This window comes from Bubalus bubalis, chromosome 6 (genome assembly GCF_019923935.1).
Source record: "Bubalus bubalis isolate 160015118507 breed Murrah chromosome 6, NDDB_SH_1, whole genome shotgun sequence".
NCBI lineage: Eukaryota > Metazoa > Chordata > Mammalia > Artiodactyla > Bovidae > Bubalus > Bubalus bubalis.
In genome coordinates this window covers 16,783,496-16,798,928 of record NC_059162.1, presented here as the reverse complement: position 1 = coordinate 16,798,928, position 15,433 = coordinate 16,783,496, and positions in this window count along the sequence as shown.

Below are 15,433 nucleotides of genomic sequence, written 5' to 3'. Positions count from 1 at the left end.
TGCAATCCCACCTATTGCTCACTGCAGTTCCAGATCTCCTTGAGACCTATTCCCACTTCTGCCAAACTCCGTCTTAATGAGTGCCTAGGTGGAGTAGAGTGTGATAGTCAGCCTAGCTCCTGGGTCAGCCTTTTACTCATTCATCCACCATCTGCCAAGGACTTACAGGCACGAACACATCATTTGTTAGGCACTGAGTACAGAGAAGAGACTGATGATGGATCATTAAACTCAAGAGAAAGTTTTACAGAGAAGGGGGAAGAATATTTGAAGGAGAAAACAAAAAAAAAAGGTACAGAGATCTCAGATGTATTACTCCAGGAAAGGCATTCAGCAGTCCTTCACAGTAAGATGGGAGACACAACTGACCAGATTGAGTAGCCTGGAGCATAGTTGTCTTGCTGAATACCTTTGGCTTTGTGATTTGGGTGATGGGAAGTAATTTAAGCAGGAGAGTGCCATGGGGTGATTTACACAGAGTGGTGGAATATGAAAATGGGCTAAAGGGAGGAAGACCATGGAGTCTAGGAAACTGATGGGTTAGTAAAAAAAAAAAAAAAAAAAAATGCTGGTCTGAACCTGGACCAGCCACATCCTCAGCAGTTATCTGATGTCTGGGATTCCTGTCACAGAGGAGTCAGGGGTGACCTGAGCAACCACTGAGGAGAAGGAATGAGACATACTCCTCTTCCTGGCCTGCTCTTGCTGTCTCCCTAGTTCCCTCATGTGACCCCATGCCTGCGCTAAAGCCAATGGAAGCGCTGCTGCCCAAGCCAACCTTCACCACAGGTACCCACTCCCCTTGGCCTCATACCCTGGAAAGAACTAAGCATCCAGGCAAGAGGGGCTGGCAGAGGACAGGGCTCCAGCCCCCATCAGCCCAAGTGGCAGTCCCTTTCTCCCGTCCCCAGGACCCTGGAGCCTCATCAGGTGTACTGAAACTGAGCAGTGGCCTGTGGGGCTCCCAGGCATGGAGGCATTTCTGCCCATTTCATAGGCAAGACTCCATGACCTCCCTTGCATTCCAAAGGGCATATTTGGACAGTTGTTAATAATGAAGGGAGGAACAGCCATGAAATCGCCTGAGTCATAATTAAAGTTGAGGGGAGAGGGGCTTCCCAGGTGGCTCAGTGGTAAAGGATCCACCTGCCAATGCAGGAGACATGAGTTCAATCCCTGGGTCAGGAAGATCTGGAGGAGGACACAGCAACCGACTCCAGTATTCTTGCCGGGATAATCCAGTGGATAGAAAGAGCCTAGCAGGCTACAGTCCATGGGGTCACAAAAGAGACTGAGCCTTACTGAGCACACACACGATTAAAGGGACCAGAAAAGCTCAAGATTAGTAGACCAGCCACCTGAGAGTACAAGCCCTACACACACACTGATCTTGTCAGGGACCTTACCTTTGAACCAGTTATTAAACCCCTCATTAAGTTCTCTGGAGGGGAGACACAGAAGCCCACTGGTCCCCTTTGCCTGGCAAAGCAAGAAAGCTATTGTTTTCTGCTTCACCCAAGACACTGGGATTTGATTCACTGGCACCGGTGTACAGAGAGGCCGAGCTTTGGGCAACAGTACTCACCCATCAGTAGTGACCAGCACCCAGACCAGCACTGTAAGTGGGGCAGGACTGGTGGGAGGCTCCTAGAAGGAGGCACAGGGCCCAGAGAGGCTGGGACCTGGGAGGAGACCTTGTCTGGCCTGGCCTAGCCTCTGTGTCCCCGCTCCTATCCATCCCACTTCAACCCCAGGCCTCCCTGGGCAATGTGAAGAAGGCCAAGGGCACCGAATCTTCCAGTTCCCTAGGGACCTTTAAGAACCCACCACCTGCTCCCTCTCGTTCCCCCCAAACACTCACATATAGACACAGGTGTCACAATAGGGGTATATCATCTTTCTAATCCTGGACCTTCTCCGGGCAACACCTCTAGCTTCTTAATTAGGAAATCTCCACATCTCCAAACTCGTGTTCTGCTTTTAATTTTTAGTTGGTAGCGCCAAGGGGAGAGGTGTTCCAGGGGCCGCTGGATGGCCTACACTCTTGCCTAAAGGGGCTTTCTGACCTCACCATACCCATTCTAGTGACTCACCCAGGCAGGATGATCCCCACCCACCCCCCCACCCCCCAAGGGTAGAGTCTGAGGCCCAGGATGGCTCTGGGACCTGTGACGGTGGCAGCAATCTACCACCAACCACCAGACAGGGCCTCTTACTGTGTGAGCAGACCAGTAGACCTGGGGTATCTATGGCACCATGAAACCTCTTTAAAGGATTCTCTTGATTCCCCCTTTAGTCTTGGTTTGATTTCTTTACCTTTTAGTGTAAGGTGACTATCAGTTTAAGATTTAAACACATCTATGTGTTACCAAGTCCAAAGTCACTCTGCTCGCCAGACAACAGGCCAATGAACCCAAGAGACAAGGTGTTGAGGCAAGGAATATTACTTCAATCAGAAAGTCGGCTGACCAAGAAAATGGTAGATTAATGTCTCAAAATGACCATCTTGTCAGGGTCTGGATGCCAGGCTTTTATAGAACCAAAGATGGAAGTTGTGAGGAGTTAAAGTCAAAAGGCAGACTAGAGAGGGAGAGGCCCTGAGGAAGTAAAGTAAGAAAGTCTTCAACCTTGCAAAAGATCTAGAATGGCCAGGCTTTAGAAGGGGTGTGTTAATCTCTCCTTTTTGTAGCCATTCACAGGTGAGCAGGGTCAGAGTATCTCTCTATGAGCTGAACAAAGTCCCTTTAGAACACTCAGGCAGAGGAGCAGGATCCTCTGAGGCATGACACTCTGTGTGACTATAACCACAGAAACAAAAAGCAAGTCAAAGAAATAGTTCCAACATAGAGTCAGAACTGATTCTTTGAAACATGTGGTACGGGGTGCTGCAGAGAGAAAGCCAATTCTGACTCCAAGTTGGGAAGTGCTTCTTTGACTTGGTTTTCATTGCTTTTGTTGTTACAATCATACATAATAGCTTGCCTCAAAGGACCCTGCCCCTCTGCCTGAGTGTACTAAAGGGCCTTTGTTCAGCTCCTAGAGAGAGAATTTGACCTTCAGTTCAGTCACTCAGTCATGTCCAATTCCTTGCGACCCCATGGACTGCAGCACGACAGGCCTCACTGTCCATCACCAACTCCAAGAACTTGCTCAAACTCATGTCCATCGAGTTAGTGATGCCATCCAACCATCTCATGCTCTGTCATCCCCTTCTCCTGCCTTCAATCTTATCCCAACATCAGAGTATTTTCCAATGAGTCAGTTCTTCACAACAGGTGGCCAAAGTATTGGAGTTTCAGCTTCAGCATCAGTCCTTCCAATGAATATTCAGGACTGATTTCCTTTAGGATTGACTGGTTGGGTCTCCTTGCTGTCCAATGGACTCTCAAGTATAGTCCAAATCTCACATCCATACATGACTACTGGAAAAACCATAGCTTTGACTAGATGGACCTTTGTCAGCAAAGTGATGTCTCTGCTTTTTAATATGCTGTCTAGGTTGGTCATAGCTTTTCTTCCAAGGACCAAGCGTCTTTTAATTTCATGGCTGTGTTGTAGCCATCCGTTCCAGGAAACAAACTCACTCAGAAGGACAATGCAGATAGCGGAGTGCAGTTTATTACACCGGCGGGCCCAAGGCAGAGTCTCCTCTTAGCCAAGGACCCCGACCAGTTTTTGTGAAAACCTTACATACCCTAAGTGTACTTGCTCAAACCCACCTCCCCAAATTCCTTGAAACTAGTCTGGACAAGGTAAAAGAGAGATATGATCAAAGTTAACCCATGATTCATGTGTCACAAGACTAGAGAAACAGTGGACATTTATCAATAGGCCTGTGGTCATATCCCAATAAACATAATGGAATTTACTACTTTGTTCTGTTACAGAGATAATTAGCATATTCTTTTAGGCAATGGAGAGTCCAAGTACAAGTCCTGAGGCTCTTTTATCGGGGGAGAGGGGGGGTCTGGTTTTCCATTGGTACGCCATTTCTATAGACACCGGGCACAAAGTTCAGAGTCCACTGGGAGGGTGACCGTGCATGTAGCCTAATGTTCGCAGCCTGGCCTAAGATGGAGTCCAGCTCTGTCTGTTTCCTCCTTCATTCCCCCCTCTTGATTCTCTTAACTCATATTATGAGCATCACTCATAGGGATATATTGCACCCTGGCTCTCCGACTGCCAATTTGGGAGAATGACATCAACCTTCAGGTTACAAAGTTCATAATACATTGTAAAATACAGGGTCCACAAAGCAGAACTATCAAGGCAACTATAACAATGATAAATATAGTTTTCCACCAATCGCCCTTCACCCAAGATAGGACCGAAGTCCAGAAAGGAATGTTTTCATTTGACATTGCTTTTACCTGGGTTTTCATGTCATCTAAAGCAGTTGATACATTGCCAGATAAGTCAGGAATGTATACACAACATTCAACCTTAATTATAGCACAGGTCCCTCCTTGAGCAGATGTGAGTATGTCCAAAGCCATTCTATTTTGAATTACCGCTTTTCTTATTTGGATTTGCTCTTCATTTAAGGTTTAGATGGCTTTTGTTCTATCTAGGAGGGCCTGTTTTGTGAACTTAGTCAAGGCCTCTACTTTAATCATAATATCTGTTGTCCCTATAGAGGGTAGGAATAAGGCAGCAATATACTTATACCATTGAAACACAGATCTTGTCCACCTAGCATATAAATAAGGTAGATTTACCGGGCCTTGTTGTAGGTTAGGCTTTTGTTACACTGGCGTTTATATTAAATGTAACCCTATGACCCGATTGACTGTAGGTCTGGATTACACCCAGACAGCAGGGAGAGATTATGATTGTGTCCCAGAAAAGAGCAGAGTGGCATAAAATCTCTTTGGCGGAGCAGTGACAGCCACCAGGGAAGTCCATCCGTCACAGACAGAGGCATAGCCCCACACACCCAATAGTTGGAGGTATTGTGGAAGTCCACGTTGGAATGTGCACGTTGATGAGACCAAGAAGCAGGAGTTGATTGTGTGGCTTCATCCTCAAGGGGCTCGTCCGGGATCTTCTTTTCCTTCTTCTTAAGGATGGTCTTAGTCTCTCGAGGGTCAGCGGGGTCCCTCTATGCAGTCCACTCAGCGTTTTTTGGGTCTGCGTGGTATGTTCTCTTCACCCTCGTATGATGGATCCAAGGGACAATACCTGCAACTTTAACTGCAGTAGGGGTAGCTAGAACAACATAAGGGCCCTTTCACCAAGGGGCTAGTAAATCAAGTTTCCAATCTTTGACCCATACTTGGTCACCAAGCGTAAACTCATGAATCTGTTCCCCAAGGGGGAACGGCACCCTTTCTTGTACAAACTTAGTTACCCAATTTATTACCTTACCCAGTTCCATCTGCTGTGAAATCCTATCCCCCCCTTACCTGAGGCAAATTTGTTGACACCTGTTTTATTATGGCAGGGGGCCTCCCATACACAATTTCATATGGAGAATAGCCTTGGGACTGTGGGGTCATCCTGAGTCTGAGCAGAGCCATCGGAAGCAAGTCCACCCAGGAGCAGTCAGTCTCTATGATCCATTTGGAGAGTCTCTTTAATGTCCGGTTGGTTCATTCCACCCTCTCAGAACTCTGGGCCTATATGAAGTGTGCAGTTTCCATTTGATATTTAAAGTTTTGCTTACTTGTTTACTAAATCGGCTACAAAAGCCGGGCCATTGTCTGATCCAATGTTGGTAGGAAATCCAAATCTGAGAACTATTTCCCTAAGCAGGCACCGGGCTACTTCTGATGCTTTTTCAGTCCAGGTAGGAAAGCTTCTACCCATCCCGAGAATGTATATAACCAGCAGGTAATGGTAGTGTCAATGACGTTTCATTTCAGTGAAGTCCACTCCCAGGTGTTCAAAGGGTAGCGTACCTTTCAGCTGAATACTCGGAGGTTTTTGTCTGAACACCGAGAGGCAGCGATAACCTGTGGGCAGGCAGCATGGCCTAGGTGGGTCGCTTGGTGTGTATGGCTTACCAGAGTGTGTGCCAGCTCCTCCGGTACCAATAATTTGCCACTTGGCAATTCCCACCATCCCTTTTCAGTCTTGATGGCCCCTTCCGCTTTGGCTAACCTGACAGCCGTTGTCCTCGTTTTATCAGGCTAGTGCCATCAGTATATAGGACCCAACTAGAGTCTGGAACCTTGTGTCCTTCTTTAAAACAACCCCCAGATACCTGACCTCCTCCTTGCAGATCTGGGCCTTCTTCTTCAACACCCGGTAACCTGCTTCCATCAGCAGCTGGAGCAGTGCTTTTATCCCTTTCCAGCATTTTTCCTTGGTCTCAGCAGCCAGCAGCAGGTCATTCACATACTGTAGGAGCCAACATCCATACTCTTTCGGATGGAATGGGTCCAGGTCAGAAGCCAAGGCTTCTCCAAAGATGGCTGGGGAGTTCTTAAACCCTTGTGGGGGAATCCAGATGAGCTGTTGCTTGGTGCCCCCGACTGGATCTTCCCATTCAAAGGCAAAGATGGGCTGTGACGCTGGGGCAAGGCATACGCAGAAGAAGGCATCCTTGAGGTCTAGGCGAGTATAAACTTTAGTCCTCGGCAGGAGGAGGCTAAGTAAGGTATAGGGGTTTGGAACAGTGAGGTGTAAAGTCACAGTAGCCTGGTTGACTAGCCTGAGATCCTGTACAGGCCTATAGTCCTGTCCTTCTTCCTTTTTGACTGGCAGGATCGGCATATTCCAAGCTGACTGGCACTCTACTAGAATGCCCGCTTGTTTCAATCTATTGATGCAGGGCAGTATGCCAGCCCAGGCCTCTATCGGTAGTGGGTACTGGTGCTTTCTAACCAGAATGGTGCCTGGTTTGAGTTCTATTATCATTGGGGCTTGATGTTTAGCCAGCCTCGGGGGAGGGGGAGTTGTCTTCTGCCCAGACCTCAGGGAATAATTGAGTTAGCTCTCTCTCATGCTCTTCCAGCTCACCTGATTCTTCCTTTGGAGGCTCATGCAACCTCCACTCATCTTAAGGGGGTACTGAGAGAGAGCAAATAAGTCATAGTGCGCATCCAGAAGGTGGGCCTCTCCTCAGGGGAGAAAGTCACCTGTGCTCCTAGTTTGGAGAGCAAGTCTCTTCCCAACAGGGGTACTGGGCCCTCAGGAATGTAGAGGAATTCCTGAATCACTTGGTGCCCCCCCCATCTGACATTTTCTGGGCTGGCAAAACGATTTAATCATGTCTTCTCCCGACACCCCAGTTACAGCGGTAGTCCTTTTGGACAGTGGTGCCACAGGTTTTGTTACTACCGACATTTCTGCTCCTGTATCCACCATGAAGTCAATGTTTTGGTCCCCCACTTTTAAGGTTACCATGGGCTCTCAGCAGCAGCCCTATTTAATTTCCAAGTCGGCAAGCCCCACAACTGCCGGAGCTTCCTCTTCCTTCCTTGCCTTAGGGCATTCATTCTTCCAGTGGCCAAAAAGCACACTGGTTTGGCTGTAAGGGGCCGGGGCCTCCTTTGGGACCAGTTGAAGGACTGTCCTGTTCCTGGGGCACATGAGTTTTTCTGGAGGGCCCGAGATAGACTTTCCCAGAGCAGCAGTTAGCATTGCAAATCTCTTGTCTGTTCTCTTCCGTTCCCTCCGGCTCTCGGGCAGAGCGCAGTCTCTGCTTAATTCCAAGGTCTCCCTCCTCTTCCTGACAGTACTCACCGGGAGAGGCGGGTATAGCTTGGGCAGTTCGGCTGGAGCCGGATCCTGGAAGCGTTGGCCAGAGGCTTCTGCCATGGGGAATGGAGCCCGCCCGAACTCCGGGAGAGCTGGCAGAGGAGCAGCGGCTGCTGCAGGAACTTCACCTGGCCCTGGACTGGGCATTAAGGCAGCCTCCGGTCCTGGTGGAGCATTGAGCCAGTGGGCGCGTCGTCATCCAGTATGGGGGAGAGGCAGGTCATCCTCATGCAAATCCCGCCAGATCCCAGAGGGAGAAGGGGGATCCGCATGTCTTCACCTGCCGGTCAGCAAGGCCGAACCAGAACACCACGTGGTCCAAGACTGTTTCTCCCTTAAAGTCCGTTCTGCCTTGGTGGGCTTGATCAGGTGTGGATGAAAACATAGATGGGTTAGATATCCCACGTCCCAGGCCATCTCCGGAAAAGCCAATTCATACTCATTTATGTATCCCCCTCCTTCTAGCCTGAAAATTCCGAGGGGGTCAAAAATTTCACAGCAGACGGGACAGCTCCTGGGGGAGGGCAGAATATGAGCATACAAGGACCAGTTTCCTATCCTAAAAATCCCCTGGCGATCGCTGGTAATAATTTTCCCTGAGATGGCGTGGACACATCTAAATGTCCTTCGCAAATTCCCTTCCTAAGCCCTAGTGCGCTCGTGTCGACCTGTATACCAAGCAATCGCCGCCTGCCTATTCCAGGCTCCTGTGGGTCTGCGCCCCTTCTAGTCCCTCTCAGGGGGGTGATCAGGCCCCCTCCACCCTTCCGGGTGGGTTCCTTCTCACCTGAGCGCTCAGTTCCCCTGCTGCCGTCCACTACCTGCCAACGTGAAAGGTCCAGGCGTTGAGAAGCAGAATCCTTCCAGAAGGGCGAGGCATCTTACCCCCTCTAGAAGATTCAAGCGGCAAGGCCTCGGAGTAGTCCCAAATGGGACTTGTCTCCTCAAAGTGAGGAGTTACCTGACCCATGCACCAAATGTTGTAGCTACGCGTTCCGGCAAACAAACTCACTCAGAAGGACAATGCAGATAGTGGAGTGCAGTTTATTACACCTTCCGGGCCCAAGGCAGAGTCTCCTCTTAGCCAAGGACCCCAACCAGTTTTTGTGAAAACCTTATACACCCTAAGTGTATTTTCTCAAACCCACCTCCCCAAATTCCTTGAAACTAGTCTGGACAAGGTAAGAGAGAGATACGATCAAAGTTAACCCATGATTCATGTGTCACAAGACTAGATAAACAGTGGACATTTATCAATAGGCCTGTGGTCATATCCCAATAAACATAATGGAATTTACCACTTTCTTCTGTTACAGAGATAATTAGCATATTCTTTTAGGCAATGGAGAGTCCAAGTACAAGTCCTGAGGCTCTTTTATCGGGGATGGGATGGGGGAGGGGGGGCGGGGAGGGGTCTCGTTTTTCATTGGTATGCCATTTCTACAGACACCGGGCACAAAGTTCAGAGTCCACTGGGAGGGCGACCATGCGTGTAGCCTAATGTTCGCAGCCTGGCCTAAGATGGAGTCCAGCTCTGTCTGTTTCCTCCTTCAGTATTCCTATCTCTTGAAGAATTTTTCACAGTTTGTTGTGATCCACCCAGTCAAAGACTTTGGTGTAGTCAGTAAAGCAGAAGTAGATGTTTTTCTGGAACTCTTGTTTTTTTAATGATCCAAGAGATGTTGGCAATTTGATCTCTGGTTCCTTTGCCTTTTCTAAAACCAGCTTGAACATCTGGAAGTTCACGGTTCACATATCGTTGAAGCCTGGCTTGGAGAATTTTGAGCATTACTTTCCTAGCGTGTGAGATGAGTGCAATTGTGTGGTAGCTTGAACATTCTTTGGCATTGCCTTTCTTTGGGATTGGAATGAAAACACCTTTTCCAGTCCTGTGGCCACTGCTGAGTTTTCCAAATTTACTGGCATATTGACTGCAGCACTTTAACAGCATCATCTTTTAGGATTTGAAATAGCTCAATTGGAATTCCATCACCTCCACTAGCTTTGTTCATAGTGATGCTTCCTAAGGCCCACTTGACTTCACATTCCAGAATGTCTGGCTCTAGGTGAGTGATCACCTTGAGTGATCGTGGTTATCTGGGTCATGATCTTTTTTATATAGTTCTTCTGTGTATTCTTGCCACCTCTTCTTAATCTGACCTTGCCCACCTGTGAATAGAAGAGATTAACACAGCCCTTCCATAAACTGGTCATGCCCTTGGAAATGTTTTGCAAGACTGAAGACCCTTTCACTTTACTTCCCCACTGCCTCTCCCTCTCTCTTCTGCCTTTGACTTTCCTTCTCTCTTTGACTTTGCTTCTTTCTCTCTAAGTCTACAAAAGATCCTGGCATCCAGACCTCGACAAGATGGTTATTTTGAGACCCTAGCCTCCCATCTTCTCAGTCAGTTCCCCAGATAAAGTCCCTTCCTTGTCTTAACCCCTAGTCTCTCAGATTTATCAGCAAGCAGAGCGAGCTTGGATGCGGGTAGTGGGGGTAGGAGTATGTGTTAGGCCACTCAGTCCTGTCCTACTCATTTTGACCCCATGGACTGCAGCATGCCAGGCTTCCATGTCCATCACCAACTCCCGGAGCTTGCTCAAACTCATGAGCAAATGATGAGTCAGTGATGCCATCCAACCTTCTCATCCTCTGACCTCCCCTTCTCCTCCCTTCTTCAATCTTTCCCAGCATCAGGGTCTCTTCTAACAAGTTGGTTCTTCTCATCAGGTGGCCAGAGTATTGGAGCTTCAGCTTCAGCATCAATCCTTCCAAAGAATATTCAGAACTGATTTCCTTTAGGATTGACTGATTGGATCTCCTTGCAGTCCAAGGGACTCTCAAGAGTCTTCTCCAACACCACAGTTCAAAAGCACCAATTCTTCAGTGCTCAGCCTTCTTTATGGTCCAACTCTCACATCCATACACGACCACTGAAAAAAATCATAGCTTTGACTAGATGGACCCTTGTCAGCAAAGTGATGTCTCTGCTTTTTAATATGCTGTCTAGGTTTGTCATAGCTATTCTCGAAAATCTCATGAACAGTATGAAAAGCTTTGTCATACTCCTTTCCCAATTTTGAGCTAGTCCATTGTTTCATGTCCAGTTCTAACTTTTGCTTCTTGTCCATTTGGTCCTGCAAGAGTCAGACATGACTTAGCAACTAAACAAGAGTGCTATGATAGAATTTACACAAAAAATATTATATATTTGGTCATCAGTCCCAGTTCCTGCCACAAGATCCTAAAGTCCTTAGAATTTCCTGTGACTATGCTAAAGCTTTTGACTGTGTGGATCACAACAAATAGTGGGAAATTCTTAAAGAGATGGGAATACCAGACCACCTTACCTGCCTCCTGAGAAACCTGTATGAAGGTCAAGAAGCAACAGTTAGAACTGGACACGGAACAATGGGCTGGTTCCAAATTGTAAAAGGAGTACTTGGAGGCTGTATATTGTCACCCTGTTTATATATGCAGAGTACATCATACAAAATGCCGGGCTGGATGAAGCACAAGCTGGAATCAAAATTGCCAGGAGAAATATCAATAACCTCAGATATGCAGATGATACCACCCTTATGGCAGAAAGGAAAGATCTAAAGAGCCTCTTGATGAAAGTAAAAGAGGAGAGTGAAAAAGTTGGCTTAAAACTCAACATTAAGAAAACTAAGATCATGGCATCCGGTCCCATCACTTCATGGCCAATAGATGGGGAAACAATGGAAACAGTGAGAGACTATATTTTCTTGGGCTCCAAAATCACTGCAGATGGTGACTGCAGCCATGAAATTAAAAGACGCTTCTTGGAAGAAAAGCTATGACCAACCTAGTCAGCATATTAAAAAGCAGAGACATCACTTTGCTGATAAAGGTCCATCTAGTCAAAGCTATGGTTTTTCCAGTAGTCATGCATGGATGTGAGAGTTGGACCATAAAGAAGGCTGAACACTGAAGAATTGGTGCTTTTGAACTGTGGTGTTGGAGAAAACCCTTGGATTGCAAGGAGATCAAACCAGTCCTGAATATTCATTGGAAGGACTGATGCTGAAGCTGAAGCTCCAATACTTTCGCCACCTGATGAGAAGAGCCAACTCATTAGAAGAGACCCTGATGCTGGGAAAGATAGCAGGCAGGAGGAGAAGGGGACGACAGAGGGTGCGATGCCTGGATGGCAGCACTGACTCGATGGACGTGAGTTTGAGCAAGCTCCAGGAGATGGTGAAGGGCAGGGAAGCTGGACACAACTGAGGGACTGAACAACAACAACAAAGACTAATAAAGATGTCTTTTTTTTTATGTTAATAAGGTGGCTTTTTGAAAGTCTAAGGGGGTGGACTGGGGCTGGTTGCCATGGCAATCAGTCAAATCATTAAAACCTTGGAACTTTCATTCCCTTCCCCAGACCTCTGGGGAGGGGAGATGGGCTGGAGATTGAGTTTTGTTAATGAAGTGCTTTCGACTGGACAGGGAAGCCAGATGTGCTGCAGTCCCTGAGGTAGAAAAGAATCAGATACAACTGAGCGACTGAACAACAAAAGGATAGTGGTTGGTTACCAGGAGAACCAACCTGGTAATTAGAGGGATGGGACTTTCAGTCCCACTCCCCAGCCTCCATGGAGGGGAGAAGGGCTGGAGGTTGCCTATTAATCACCAAAGGCCGATGATTCACGTGTATGTACTGAAAATTTCCTAAAAACCAGAAGCTCTCTTGGTTCTAAGAGTTTACAGCTGATGAGCACATGGAGATTTGGGGAGAATGTCATGCCTGGAGAGGGCGTGGAAGCTTCACACTCTTTCCAACAAGATACCTTTGAGTTTTTCAGCAGGAACTAAGGCCCGCATCCAAGTGGAGAATGGGGACTTCAAGCTGAGCACAAGATTCTAGGAACACCGCACTACCACCACCAAGCAATTAGAAGAAAGTCCACACACAGCAGAATGAAGACTCCGAACCCCTCCCCAAACGATTTTCCCTTTAAAAACCTTCACGGTCAAACCAGAATCCTCCGAGTTAGTTCTTGGATGCGAGTTTGCCATCTCCCCATGTTGCCAGCCACCAAAATAAAGCAAGCTTTCCATTCCTACCATTTGGCAAGCAGCCAAATCTGAGTTTCGCCAGGAGGGGGTCATGGGAATCTCTGACTTAGAGCCAGTCTGGCAAAAGTACAGGTAAGCCTGAGCTAGCCTGGAGGCTGGTGTCTAAAGTGGAAAGATTTGGGTGGGGGTTGCTGGTAGCATTTATAGGACAGCCCTTAACCTGCTGTGGACAAGAATGCCCTGCCTTTTCAGTAAGCAAGTGATGTTGAGGCTAGCCATCGAGCTCTCAGCCACTGCAGCTGCCCCAAGGATGCACCGTGAGGATTCGGGATGGAGAAAAACAGGATATTGGCCCTATCCTTTGATAACTAAGGAGCATGGGAATAGTTTCCACCTTTTTTTGTTTTTTGACCGCCCTCCTGCCCCGTGGTATCTTAGTTCCCCAACCAGGAATGGAACCCATGCTCCCTGCAGTGGAAGTGCAGAGTCTTAACCACTGGACTGCTGGGAAGTCCCTCAAAGGAATTATTTCAACAAGCCCAGACTCTTGCTTCTTTCCATACATAGAAAAGTGCTAGGGCTTCCCTGGTGGCTCAGCAGTAAAGAATCCGCCTGCCAATGCAGGAGATTCGATCCCAGGTTGATCACAGGTTCGATCCCTGGTCCATGAAGATCCCACATGCTGCAGGGCAACTAAGCCCATGCAGATGACAGCTACTGAGCCTGTGCTCTCAAGCCCATGCTTGTGCTCAGTCGCTTCAGTCATGTGTGATTCTTTGCATCCCTATGGATTGTATTCTGCCAGGCTCCTCTCTCCATGGGATTCTCCAGGCAAGAATACTGGAATGGGTTGCCATGCCCTCCTCCTGGGGATCTTCCTGACCCAGGGATTGAACCCAAGTCTATTGCATTGCAGGCGGATTCTTTACCTACTGAACCACCTGGGAAGGTAACTGACCACACACCCAACAACTGGATTGATTTTTAAAACTAGCATACAACAATGCCTATGATAGAAAAACATTTGATTTACATGCAGGTGTCCTGGGTTCTATAGCCCAGGTTCCACAGCTACTGAAGCCTGAGCTTGCCAGGAAGAGGACACTGTAATGAACAATAAAACAAGACCCCGTAGGACCTACTCTTGCCAGACCCCGCCCCCTAATTCCTCCGCCTGCCTCTTCCTTGTAAAAGTTGTAGTCTCCCAGTCACAAAATCCTGGCTCAAGAATTGAGTGAAGGAATTCCCTGGCAGGCAATTCCTTAGGACTCTGTGCTTTTAATGCCAAGGGCACAAGTTCAATCCCTGGTGAGGGAACTAAGATCTTGCAATCCATGTAGCATGGCCAAAATAAATAAATAGTACAACAACTCTAAATATTTAAAAAAAAAAAAAAAAGAATTGAGTGAAAAGAGTCGGGCCAGGAGAACTGGTAAGAATTTAAACAGTAAATCAGCCATATGGTAATCACAGAATCTTAAGTTTCTCCCTAAAATGCCTAGATAAAAGTATCTGATGGAAATTTCCTGAGCTGTTTTACAGATGCCAAGATTCCCACCAAATGGAAAAAATTAATTGCTTGATGACTATGAGACTGTAGTCACCAGACCAACTAGAGCACGACGACTGATATGTTAACCCCTGAGACACTACCCTATTACCTCATGATCAACCAATCAGAGAACTGTGCACAACCCAAAACTCCCCTCACCACCTTCTCCTTAAAAACTCTTCCCTGAGACCCTTTGGGAAGTTGAGGTCTTTTGAGAATGAGCCATCCCGTTCTTCTTGCATGGCCCTGCAATAAACCTTTCTCTGCTCCCAAACTTGTGAAGTTCCAGCCTCACTGTCCATCAGGCACACAAACTTGGATTTGACAGCAGCTGTACTGCCCGAGCCACAGCAGCACGCAGCATAGCCCGTGAGGAGATTTCTTACGGACGTACCCCCAGAACCATCTGCAGCTATCCAGCAAGCGGGGACAAGGCAACCTAAGCACTGTCCATGGATGCAAGTTCAAACCAATCCGAAAGGAAAGTCAGTTCTTTAGGATTCAAGTCCATCCTAAAGGAAATCAACCCTGAATATTCACTGGAAGGACGGATGCTGAAGTTGACACTCCAATACTTTGGCCACGTGATGCGAAGAGCTGACTCATTGGAAAAGACCCCGATGCTGGGAAAGATTGAAGGCAGGAGGAGAAGGGGACGACAGAGGATGGTTGGATGGCATCACTGACTAAATGGACATGCATCTGAGCAAGCCCCAGGAGATGGTGAAGGACAGGAAGCCTGGTGTGCTGCAGTCTGTGGGGTCACAAGGAGTCAGACACAACTGAGCGACTGAGCAACAAGGGGCTGGGAGCTCAGGAACAGAAGAAACGGGGCGTTTTTATGACTCGCGTTTCCTTCAGCCTCTGGGGGAAAGCCAAGGACTAGGAGATCACCACTGTGACACGGGCACAGGCGGGGAGAAGTGCGGTTTGAGGGGAGAACTGAGTGCCACTATCCCTGAAATTTGATAAGTGTTTAGAGGATGAATAATTGAACCAGCACCAGCTTTCACCCTGTTATCAAACATCAGGCTTTCTGGAAGACTCTTGCCCAGTCTCCTTCACAGAGCTGTCCAAGGAATCAAGAAAACATGGATTCTAAAGTCCCTTTCAGCACTTATTTTCCCTGAGCAGGG